Source organism: Vicia villosa, linkage group LG6, assembly GCF_029867415.1.
Source record: "Vicia villosa cultivar HV-30 ecotype Madison, WI linkage group LG6, Vvil1.0, whole genome shotgun sequence".
Taxonomy (NCBI): Eukaryota; Viridiplantae; Streptophyta; class Magnoliopsida; order Fabales; family Fabaceae; genus Vicia; species Vicia villosa.
Window position 1 is genome coordinate 75944485 of NC_081185.1, and position 13184 is coordinate 75957668.

Consider the following 13184-nt stretch of genomic DNA (forward strand, 5'->3'; position numbering starts at 1 on the left):
CTTCAAACGAAAATATTTATTAAAAAATTTAAATTTAATTCTTACTTTTTAAATCATATTTTATTTAATTTTTATTTTAATAAATACTAAAATTGTAACTGCTAATATATAAACATTAAAATATAAAATAAATACGTTAAAAGTTACTACTCATAAAAAAATAAAAAATAAAAAACAAATATGTAGAAATATTTTATAATTTATGATAGTTAAATTCAAAATATAAAAAAAATGATTTAATAGAAAGTAAATCTTTATTTCATAAAAAATTAATATAAAATTTTTTTAAAAAAAATTTTTGATTTTATATTATTAAAGTATTAAAAAATCCTTATAAACTTTAAACTATCATATAACTTATTGTTAGTTCTATTTTTAAATTATTATTTTTATAATTCAATTCTTTAACATATATTTTTTGGTTAACTTATAAGTGTATTTAATTTTTATATTAAGTCAATCTTTAAGTAGTTAAGCGTTATAGATTTAATTATGTTATATTTTTATAACTGATATCTGTGCACAAGTGTTATAAAAAAATATTTGTGTTATTTTTTAAATATAATTATATTTGTATTATTATTATTATTATTGTTATACAATTTTTCTTACATTAACGCATTAAAAATTCAAAACTCAAAAATTTGTTTTCCCTTTTTTAATAAATTAACAAAAAATATATACATTTAGAAATATAAATATAAATTCAAATTTTCAAGAAATTCTAATAAAAATATATACTAATAGAAATAAATAAAAAATTAACTTAAAAATTAAGTGATTCAAATTTTAATGCAATTTCTAATTTACTTTAAAATACATATAACATTAAGTTATAACTACGTATTTGAGTTTTTATTACATACTCTTTATATAAAGTTTTAAAAATTTTAAAAACATCATAATGTAACCGCTATACTTTCAATAATTTTAATGAATTAAACTTTAAAATACACAATTAATTTATCGCATTAAAGGTTCCAAAACATAAAAAGTAACCATTATTTATATCAATTGTTATATTGGAACTCCCATATATATATATAACTTATTTATATTATGGGGACAACTTCTCTACCCATCTCAAAAAGTTGGGCAAAGTACCTTCAACCAATCAAAATATTCTATTTAATTTTGACATATTTAATTAATTATAAAAAGATACAATTATTTAATATTTCCAAGACATTTTATATTGGAGGTAACTTTACCCAACTTTTTGAGTTGGGTAGATAAGAATTCACCTTATATTATTATTTTTTAATATAGAATTTTAAAAAAAAATTTTATTTTGAAATTTTAATGTTATTAGTATTGTTGTTAGACAATTTTTCAATTTTTTTTATTTTAATGCAATTTCTAATTTACTTTAAAATACATATAACATTAAGTTATAACTACGTATTTGAGTTTTTATTACATACTCTTTATATAAAGTTTTAAAAATTTTAAAAACATCATAATGTAACCGTTATACTTTCAATAATTTTAATGAATTAAACTTTAAAATACACAATTAATTTATCGCATTAAAGGTTCCAAAACATAAAAAGTAACCATTATTTATATTAATTGTTATATTGTAACTCCCATATATATAAAACGTATTTATATTATTACTTTTGAATATAGAATTTTTAAATTTTTTATTTATTTTGAAATTTTAATGTTATTAGTATTGTTGTTAGACAATTTTTCAATTTTTTTTTTAAATTTAAGATATTGAAAAATTCAAGACTGAATAAAATAATTTTTCATTATTTGTTAAATATATAAAAATATATGCTCATAGAAACATAAATAGAAATATAATATAAATTTAAAACTTTAATATTATTATTGTTTATGTTAGACAATTTTTTTTTTTACATTACAACATTGACAAGCTCAAAACTCAAAAAAAATAGTTTTCCATTTCTTAATAACTATATAAAAACATATACATATAGAAATGGAAATAAAATATAGATTTAAAATTTCAATATTATAATAATCATTATTATATTTCTAATATATTTTTCCACTGTTTAATTAATTAAGAAAAATACATACTTATAAAAATAAAAATAAAAAATAAAAAAAAAATATAAACTTAAAATTTTGAAATTTTAATATTATTGTTATTATAAGTTTTGTTAGACAATTTTTTTTACATTAAGTAATTGAAAAATTCCAAACTCTAAAAATATTTTTCATTTTTGAATAAATTAATAAAAAATATATACTCATACAAATAGAAATATAACTTCAAAATTTTCAACTAATTCCAATAAAAATATATACTTATAGAAATATAAATTAAATTAAATTCAAATTTAGTGGTTCATATTCTAATGCAGTTTCTAATTTACATATTTTTGAGTTTTTATTAGATACTCTTTATATAATTTTTTAAAATTTTAAAAACATCTTAATGTGACAGTTAGTCTTTCAATCATTTTAATTCATTAAACTTTAAAATACACAATTAATTCTAATGCATTAAAAAGGTTTAAAAACATCAAAAGTAAACGTTATTTATATTAATTCTCATATTTATATTAATTAATATATTGTAACTCCCATATATATTAATTCTTATTTATATTTATATTTTATTATTCTTTATAAATACCTCCTTCATTCTCAGTATTTCGTCATCTCATTACACACGATTATTTTACTAACAATTAAATTATTTGGATTTGCCAAAATGTCTAAGATACAATATTTTGAAAACATATCAATATCCAATATTTTGTATATTTAAAACATATCAATATACAATATTTTGTATGTTTAAGATTAAATTTATGATATGTTATTGTTTTGTTGTTTGTAGGTATCTCTTCCATAATAACTCTTGAGTATTTGGGATTTTGAAGGGGTTGAAATTAAGTTGAAGATTAGATTCACACAAATCTAGCAGAGGATGGAAGTCTCAATATGTTGATGCTCGGTGAATATGTATTATTTTTATTAGTGTATATGATTTAAAATTTTATATTTTTTATTATATATATATATATATATATATATATGTTTAATTTTCTTTTTATTTATGAATATTATGGAAAAATTCATGCAAATATTAGAAAAATGAAATACATATATTTTCATTTGACATTATATTATGTCATTGCTACTCTAGAGGTATATGTACTAAAATTATTTAAAGAAAAATTATTTAAAGAATAATAGTTTCACTATATGTAACCTCTTACTAAACTTTTTGAGCATGCTACTAAACAAATTTTTTTTTTTACATATAATGCTATTTTTATACACATTTAAACTAAATTTTATATATTGTAACTTTTTTGATTTCACAATTCTAATAATAGTTAAGTTTTTCTTATAGCAAGATCAATGGGTTAATTTTTTTCTCTTTCAAAATAAAATTTATTGAGGATTAAAGTATGATGATTAATTTTAATAATTTAATGTATTGTTCTATTATATAAAAAAATTTAATAAAATGATGATATAAAATCTTATCTACTAAAATTATGCTTATAAAAAATATATACTTTTAAAAACATTTCTTTTTATTAAATTTTATAATTTTTAATTATAAATTTTTTAATGAAATATTTAATTCTCACCTTAATAGTTCTTATTTTAATTAATAAAAAAATTATAATCTCCTTTTTGTCTAATTCTCACTTTTAATTTTCATTTAAATAGGTTAATATTCTAACGTCTTTTAACATAAAATATATTAGCAATTGTTTTCTCTTTCCTCAATAAAAATAAGAAAAAATCATTATTATAAAAAAAAATTACATCAAATACTCTTATAACTTATAATATATTTATGTTATATTTTTTATATTTAAATTTAAATATTATAATATAAAATCTATGTTTCTATATACCTCATAAAAAAACATCTCTCAAGTAAAAATTAAAATACAATATATCATGTGAAAGAATAATATCTCTTCTATTTCTTAATCGACTAAAAAGTATTTAATTTTTTACTTAACTATCAATTGAACTGTTCATTTCATAAAACTCATCATTTTTTAAATTTTATTTCTTACCATTTTTGCTTTTATTTTCTTTCATTATCATTTTAATAGTCATTGAAATTATAATTAATACACATTATAATGATGATGATACATAATATGATGTTAACGAGTGAACAAGTATTTTAAAATATTTTAATTTTGTTGGCATTCATTTAAAGAATTATCTTTGAAAAAATGACAAGCACTCATTAAAATGTTGATATGGTGTAAATCAATTTAATTAATAAAAAGTTATATTACCATAATAATTTCATAGTATTAAATATGTTTATATTATATTATATTATATTATATTATATTATATTATATTATAGATTTTTACTCACTTTTTAAAATGATTGTATTGAACATGATTAAAAAACAAATTCAATATAAAATATCAATACAAATATATTTTATATGTATCCATAACAATTTAATAAAATTAATCCGCGCATCGCGCGGGTAGCTGTCTAGTTAATTAAAAAAAAACATGTTAATTGAAATCAGAAGGGGAAATAGGGTTTAAGTTGTGACGTATCACCTTTTACCTCAAGTCTCAGACTCATCTTCCTCCTTCGGCGCGGCGACGAAGCTCCTTCTCCGATTGAACTTTCCTTCTCCTCCGCCGCGAATCAGATGGCACGGCACACTATCTCACTCTTGCCTCGGTCATCGCTCACCTCTCTTATCTATTGGTCTCCCCGATTAAGGTCTTGATCGAATCATTCATCCGGTTCAAGAGAATAAGCTTCAGGTTCCTCGGGTATGAACGTTTCGTATGTTACGCTTCCTTTCTTCTTCTTTTTTTTTTATTCGCAATTTTGAGAACGTTGTGATGATGTTGTTGTTCTTGCTGTTTGCAGAGATTGAGAGCAAGGAGCTCGTGGCTCTGTGATTGATGAAGATTATGATGATTACCGAAAGTGATGATTGGCGAGAGATGCAGCGTGTGCGATTGAAGCATGAATTCAGAGAGATTGAAGAAGTGAAGGATGAAGATTCAAGAGCGAATCATTCTGAGTTTGTTACAGGTGAGAGTATTCTCTGTTACCGATCTCTGTTCTGAAATTCTCTTCTCCTCTTTCTGTTATGCCAATTTTTCTCTTCTGCAATTTTTGGAGGTGATGAAGGAGCTTGAAGTTTTAAGAATGGAAGAGAAGATTGAAGAGTGTAGATTATGGAGAAAGATTGAAGGTGAGAATGAAGGTGGTGAAGAGTGAAGTGGAACTGAGATTGAAGTTGCAGAGATTGAAGATGAATCAAAAAATGGAAAAATGGATGTGTGAAGAGAGTGATTGTAGAAGAAGGTTGAAGAAGATTATGGAGGGCACGGTTATGGTGAAGAAGTGAAGATGAAGAGTGAGAAATGGTGGAGATGTTGGTTTTTATAGTTGAAGGTGAAGAGGAGAATTCAGTTGAGGTTAGTTACTCTTCTTATTTTTCTGGTAACTGTCAGTTGCAATTGGTTACCAATCTGTTACTCCCCTGATTTCTGTTATATGTTAGTTGAAGTTAGTTATAGGTGTTAGGAGCTGGTTATTAATTCTGTTAGTGGTTTCTGATGCAGGGTGGTTAGGTTGTTGTTGGTTATAAAATCGGTTAGGACTGTTAGGATAGTTAGTTACATTGAAATTGAATTCTGTTTTTTTGTTTATTGCTGAACTGACATATGATCTGTATGGAAATTCTTGGGTAGTGTTTAGGATCAAACTTGGAACTCTGTTAACTTAGCACTGAAGAAAGTAATACATTAACAGCCCTATTGTGAATATCTCTTAAGAGTTAAATGTAAAGTCCGTAGGAATGTGAAAACCGCCTCTGCTTGGATTTTGCTTATTGCTGAACTGAACCGTAGTGTATTGAACTGCCGTAATTATTTGATTGTAGGTTTTTTATATTTGTGTTGATGCTGAATATATTTTTTGCGTATGCTGCCGATTCTGGCTTCGTTTCTGGTACTGTGTCTGTTGACGGGGCTGACCCGATGCTTGGTTTTGATGAGTGATTGCAGGTCCGTAGCAGGCGTAGGTAGGGCAGGATGATGCATACGTGTAAGGCTGATTCAGTTTAGTTGAACGCAAATCTTTGCTCTTGGCTCATAAATTATGCAGGAAGTTTTCACTGAGGTTCTTGCTGAACCGGTTTGGCTCTGTGCGAGTACGAGATCGTGTTGCCGGTTGGCTTTATGCAAGACCCCCAGGGTATGCTTATTCCAACTGTTATGTCTATTTGTTCTACTGTCAGTGTGTTAATTTGTAATGTGAAAGATTTGAGGCAAGGTGAATGCGAAAAAAGTATACTGAACATGTTTTTTGTGTGTTGAAAACTTATGCAGGTCACAGTCTTATGACAGACTTTAATGGAGCAACATGAAGCTTTTAAACGCAGCAATGGTGAATGTTGAAACAACATGAAGTTTGGAGGAATATAGGTTTAGGATATTAGGATAGGAAAACAAAGATTGAGTATTAGTTGTAGATTTTTTTGTGTAAATATGACATGGATGTTTGTAAGGAATTTGGCATTGATTATGTGTAGAAAGAAAGAATACACTTGATGTTTGGATTTAAATTTGTATGTGAATTTGAAATGTGTAGGCTTATGGTTTGAATTATGAATGCAATTCATGATGGGGAGTTGTTTGGGAACTTGAATGATAGATGTCATTTGTAGTTTGAACTTTATCTGGAATATAAATGAAACTTTATCTTTATCGCCAAATTCAAATTAAAATCTCTTCAATTTGTATCTTGTATTGAGATAAACCATGAGATGAGATGTGAGATGAGACGGCAATTACCACCTTCATGTCAAAGCTTTCCATGAGAACCAAATAGATAGTTTGCATAGCTCAAAGCGTCACGGCTAATTAGAGGACATTCTTTGAATATGATTTTCCAAGTCTTTTCCATTTTTGTGTAATGCTCTTGTAATAGACTTTGAAATGGCTCTTCAATATTTGAATGAATTTATGGTGCAGTTAGTGATTGAAACAAAGTCGAAGTGTGATCCCTTGAATATTTCATAAAGTTCCTTTCTCTCTCAAATTCAAGTATGCCTTCACCTTCTTCCAATGTTTGTACTTGTAACAAAATAGATACACTCAAATGAATCAAGTCCATAACTTGTAATGGAAACACTTTGAACGGACCAATGCTTGTAGCATAACTAATTCATCCAAATGAATCAATGCTCCCAACCATAATACCATGAAGATCATCAAACATGGGGAAATAAACCCTAGATCAAGAACCCCTTTTATCTAGAAACCCTATGATCGCATGACTTTCAAAGACATGAACCCATCGCAGTCTTGATTAGGTGCCAGATGCTCTCTTAGAGAAAATAAATTACTTTGTGCCAGGCTTGAGTGAAACTCCAATTTGTCCAGTGAGCCTTGATCCCATGCTTTTAAATGTTTTATTTAATGAATGAATGCAAATTCAGGCTAACGCCCTAATGGAGGTATGCATATGAGATGCGAAGCTTAAACCAGTTAAAAATAAAGGGGTAGGACAAATTTGGGGTATGACAGCTGCCCCTATTTAATCATCTTAGACCTGAAGGTGAGATTGGCGTCAGCCTTTCGAACATTCGAGGTAGAAGAAGATTAAATACCAAGACCAGAAATTTGTCCTGAAAATATGGTGTAAGTGTTATCCTTATTTTTTTGTTTTGATATCTGCTGGGGAAAGAGGGAATTTTTGTTTTTTATTTTTTTTTTCTTTCTGGTGGAAGAATTTACAGTGAGTAATTGGATGAACGGTGATAGCTTGTAACGTAGCCAAGGTGCCAATACAAGGTTCTCAATGGAAATGATTGTTGTTTGAAACTGTGATTGGAAAGATATGGACTTGACGGAGAGATAAGATAACGCAAACGAGTGTCAAAGAAGGACACAGACGAGCATCGAAAGAGAAACACAGACGAGTGTTTGGACCAATACAGACGAGTATCGAAGGAAACAAACAAGTATTAAAAGAATAGCACAGACGAGCGCTCGAATCAATACAGACGAGTATCGAAAGAATAACACAGACGAGTGTTTAAACAAATACAAACGAATATTAAAGGGAGATACAGACGAGCATCAAAACGAATAACACAGACGAGCGTTTGGATCAATAGAGACGAGTATCGAAAGAAGATACAGACGAGTACCAAAGGAATGACACATACGAGTGTTTGAATCAATACAGACGAGCATCGAAAGGAGATATAGATGAGTACCAAAGGAATGACACAAACGAGTGTCTGGAACAATACAGACGAGTATCGAAAGAAGATTCAGACGAGCATCAAAGGAATGACACAGACGAGTGTTTGAGAAGCTTGGTAGATGGACTTGCTGGGGATTGGGATTTGGTTTTGAAATGGTTTGCCAGGACGGAAGGCAAAGGATTCACAACACGGGGGTTGGACCTGAAAATTTTGTCCATGTGAGGGAAAGGGGCCACGGAGACTAGAGACGACTAGGCTCGACAAGAAGATGACAGTAACCACTGAAGATTACGGAAATATTGATGCTTACGAAGCATAAGACTGGATATATGACTGATTTCCATAATTTGTTGTAACAGTTGTATCGGGCTAAGGTGGAGCTAGACCTTACATTGATGTATGTTTGCTATATGCTTGTTTTGCAGCTATATACATGATATCTTTATAGGGAGTACTATTATAAATTCACAAACAAAAGAGTTGCTTTTAAAAAGTTAAAATACAATATTCGCACTCTATTAGGCAGGTATATTTTAGAACACTGTAGCAATAAATAGTACGTGCTGTTTTTTTTGGTTCAACAAGTTTATTATTGTTGGATTTTTTTTATTAGTGTTTGTTCCAAAATAAACAAAATTTAACTTTTTTGAACAACTGTTCTTTTTTTTTAACTCTCTTCTCTCTCCTTTGTTTTTTTTCGTTTTAGACAGCACGGCATTAAAAAAACCTTGCTCTTTGGTGCAAAAATAGCATTCCATTATTTAACTTCTAATTTTTAGAAGAAAAAAAAGGAATAAATTAGTTTATTTTATCCTCTCTTATAAATTATAATAAATAAATATCATACTAAATTATAAATCTATAACTTCTCCCACAAAAATTTCCTCCCAAAATTCTCACAAACACAATAATAATTAATTAATTAAACAATTAAACTGATAAATACTAATAAATAATAAATATGACTTGCATGCAAACTTTAAAACACTAATTATTTTTAAACAAAAATATCAATTTTGGTCCCCTAACAACACCCTTAAATTTAGATTGGTCTTTTAATTTTTTTCGTGTCACCTTGGTCTCTTAACTTTTAAAATATTTTATTTTTGTCCTTTGGTCTAATTAGAGACAGATTTAGCGATCAGTTTCTAAATTTTTTCGTCGCTAATTAGACAAAAATGAGTAAAATAAATAAAAAACCAAGGTGACAAAAAAATTAAAGGAACAATTTGAACCCAAAATTAAAATTAAGGAACCAAAATGAACATTTTACCATATTTTTAATTAAATAAATAATAATAAAATAAATTGAACGTTTATGCAAACCTTAAAATAACATTTTTCCAAATTTAAAAATGGCTTAAAAAATAAGACACTTCCCATTCACATAAAAATTGAAAAATATCGTTAAACAAATTACCATAGGGTTGAGAATTTAATTTATATTTTTTTATAGCAAATTAATTTATATTTATCATATCATCATCATCATATCATTTCAATTAAATTCAAATTATAATTCTATATAAAATAATAACTTACCATTAAATCTAACCTCCACAATGTACATATTTTAGCATTTTAACTATCAATTCTACTTCGCCTCTTCGCCTCTGTCTAGGGATAAACCTTCGGAGACCCTAATCCATTGATAGAAGAGAAACATAAGAAGACCATAAGTTTTATACTCCTAAAAAAAAGAGAAGCAAAGCTCAACGAGAACCAAATTTTTGTTCATGTGTTCATATTCTGTTTTTGTCTAATTTTGTGTTTATTGTTGTAGTTTATCTTAATTTTTATTTTAATGAGATAACTAATGTTTTATATCTTGCTGTAGTTTGTATTTTAACTAACGCTGATCATAAAAAAATGTTGATGTGAATGATAAAAATTACTATTTTTAAAAATGTTGATCATTTACCGATTTAAAAAACTTTTTTAAATGGTATCATAAAATAAATTGTCATTTCAATATCATTTTAAATGCTGATAAAAATATTTCTATTTATAAAAATGCTGATAATTTATAAATTTAGAAAATTATTTTAAACGTTGATCATAAAAAAATTCTAGTTCAATATCAAAAATACTTTGAATATCATTCATTCATAAATATACATTTAAAATGATAATTTTCTTTATTCTTCTAAAAAATATAGCTTAATTACACTTTAAAATATTCTCATTTTTTAAATTTGAAATTATTGCATATTTAACACTTTTTTTTTGCAATATATAAATATTGATTATAAATATGCAATAACAACTATAATTTTTTATAGTTTCTATATAGTTCGTAATAATAAAAATAACATTTTAAATTATTAATTATACAATTTAATATATAATACATACAAAATTTAAAAATATTTAAATACTAATAGATAAAATACAATTAATAAATATTTAAAAAAAATTCAAAATTATATAATTTTGACACTTCATTGTAGGAATAATAATATCTATTGGTGGCTGAAATTACAAGTATTAGACTTTCACAGGTATTAGACTTTCACAACTATAATCCAAACAATGCAGGACATGGGATACATAACAATGAATGGAAAACATAAAACATTGACGTGAAATCAACCCTTTACTTAAGAAAATTTGAAATCAACCCTCTACTTTGTTCCTGATTCAAAGAAAATAGTTTTTAATTAAAAAACAAAAAAACATTTAATGATCACATGCTATATGGGAAAAACAAAATAATAATAATAGAGAAATTTTTAGAACAATTAGAATGTGGTGCCTTGCAACAAAATCAACAAAACATAGCAATATCATAAATAATAAAAAAGAAAATTGAGAACAATTAAAATCTGGTGCCTTGCAACAAAATCAACAAAGCATAACAAGACATACCACTTGAAAGACTGAAAATGCAGGGCGTTTGGGTAATTTCCAGAACATAAAATTTTTTTATATGATAAATGAGAATTATGTATCAGAAATAGGTACTAGGTAAGTGTGTTGTCTAGCCTTGGCTCTTTGAAATAGTGAAAGTACTTTTTGATGGAAATGGAAAGGATTCAAAGGATATTAATTATCGTAGTGTATGGTTTTAATTTCTTTGTTTCACTATTGTGGCTTCATGAAATATGAGATGAATTATTCGTCATAAATATTTGTTTCATGAACTTTGAAGAAACATCACATTGCAAGAGTACACATTGGTTTATTAATAATTTGCATTTGGAACAGTGGTAATAATTACATATTATGAGTCAAAGATCAAGTACTAGACTCAGGACTTCGGTTGGATTCACACTTTTTGCTGCCACTGTCTTGGTTCTTGTTCAAGAAAACCATTTACAATTCAATAATTTAATTTGCTGCACCATCTGATCTTTATGTATATATTAGGGGTGGACAGAATTACACCGTCCGAGAGGATTCGACCGAACCGCTGGTATTTTTGAGGCAATGGATCGGGCCGGTTCGGATGTACGGATTGACGGGTGAGTCAAAAGGATAATGACGGTTTAACTTGGTCGGTTTCGGTTTTCATTTTAAGAACCGTTGGTCACCGCACCCGACCGATATTGTTGGCTTGTTGCTATATTTTAAAAACTAGGCCCAGTAAAACTTCAGCCCAAATCCAATTTTGAGAAAATCTTAACCTAATCTCAGCACAAGCATAAATACCTTATTCCTCTCACTCTCTAGAAGATCTAATTTGTCCGCCGTTCTCTACCTCTTTCTATCTTCCCTCCCAACACCACCAGTCACCACCATCACTTTCTCATATCAGTTCTTCCTCTTTGCTTTTCTCACACTATCAACCTGTGTTGGAACTTGGAATGATGATAACTTGGAGGAAGAGTTGGAAATATTTATTGACATTAAATGAGCAATAAATGAACACAAGTAAGAGCTAATATGGAGATGAATTTGAAAAGATTCATTTATAAGTCCCATATTGGAGGGAACACATATATTAGTAGTGTATATATATTCCAACTTGGACAATTGTTGTTGGGCACAAGGGCACCTACAATTTTATAAAGGAGTGAGGACACACCAATGTGCCGAGAAGACACACGCGCGCGCGCGCGCCGCCTCCGCCGTCCGTCCGGCCGGTCCGGTCCGGTCTACATGAATTAATTTTTTGGAACCCGAATTAATGGAAATTAATTATCATTGAATAATTAATTAATTCGGTAAAAATTAAATAATATTAAATATGGAATTAATTAATATTTAATATTAATTAATACGAATTGGTGACGTGTCCTAGACCAAGTCTTAACCTAGATTTTGACTAGGTTTACTTGTCCTCCAAGTCTGCTGACCAAGTAAATAACGGCTATATTGACTGGGCCGATTCAACTCTCCACTATATTTTCGCCCACGTTTTGGTCCACTCGGTTGGATATGTTTTGCCTATAAATACATTCGTTCCATTCATTTGTTCTGCACTCCAGAATTCAATTCCGAATTCTCTCCTCTCTCTCTTACTCTGCTTCATCTAAAAATTATTCTTTTCTTTTTCGACTGGATTTATTCCATATACTAAGACTGGTTTTTAACCATCAGAAGGTGTATCATTTAGAACGATTCATCACACGTGCAAGTGTGAATCGTATTGAAACGAGTTGTGTTATCCTGGAGGCGTCGTGGGTATTTACGAGCTGCTTTGCATAAATCTGGCAGTACCGCGAAACGTCTTAAAGAAAGCGTACCGATCCGCGACTCAGCCGATATTTTCCTCTGTGGCATTATTTTCTTAAATCAAAAAACAACAATCTGTATTCACCTTCTCTTTGTCTCCATACTCTTATTAATAATTTTTGTTTTATCATTTTTCATCATCTTAGGTTTGTTATTAAAGTTAGAGTTTTTTTTAAATGATTTAGGGTTTATAACAAATTTTGTGATTAGGGTTTTTATCTTTTGATATTCTTTTGATATTCCTGTAATACTTTATCTTTTTTGCAGGGTAAAATTAATTTGAAGGAA

The 13184-nt window shown here is 27.7% G+C and overlaps 1 long non-coding RNA gene across 2 annotated transcripts; it reads left to right on the forward strand.

The window, feature by feature from the left end:
- Nucleotides 1-4505: 4505 nt before the first annotated feature.
- On the forward strand, nucleotides 4506-6652 carry LOC131611680 (uncharacterized). Of its 2 annotated transcripts, none has more exons than XR_009287084.1 (5): nucleotides 4506-4761; nucleotides 4862-5029; nucleotides 5129-5418; nucleotides 6010-6199; nucleotides 6334-6652. It is a non-coding gene; the product is annotated as an uncharacterized LOC131611680 (long non-coding RNA). The 2 variants fall into 2 exon arrangements; XR_009287083.1 differs by having other exon boundaries at nucleotides 4507-4761; nucleotides 5120-5418.
- The last annotated feature ends 6532 nt before the right edge of the window (nucleotides 6653-13184 follow it).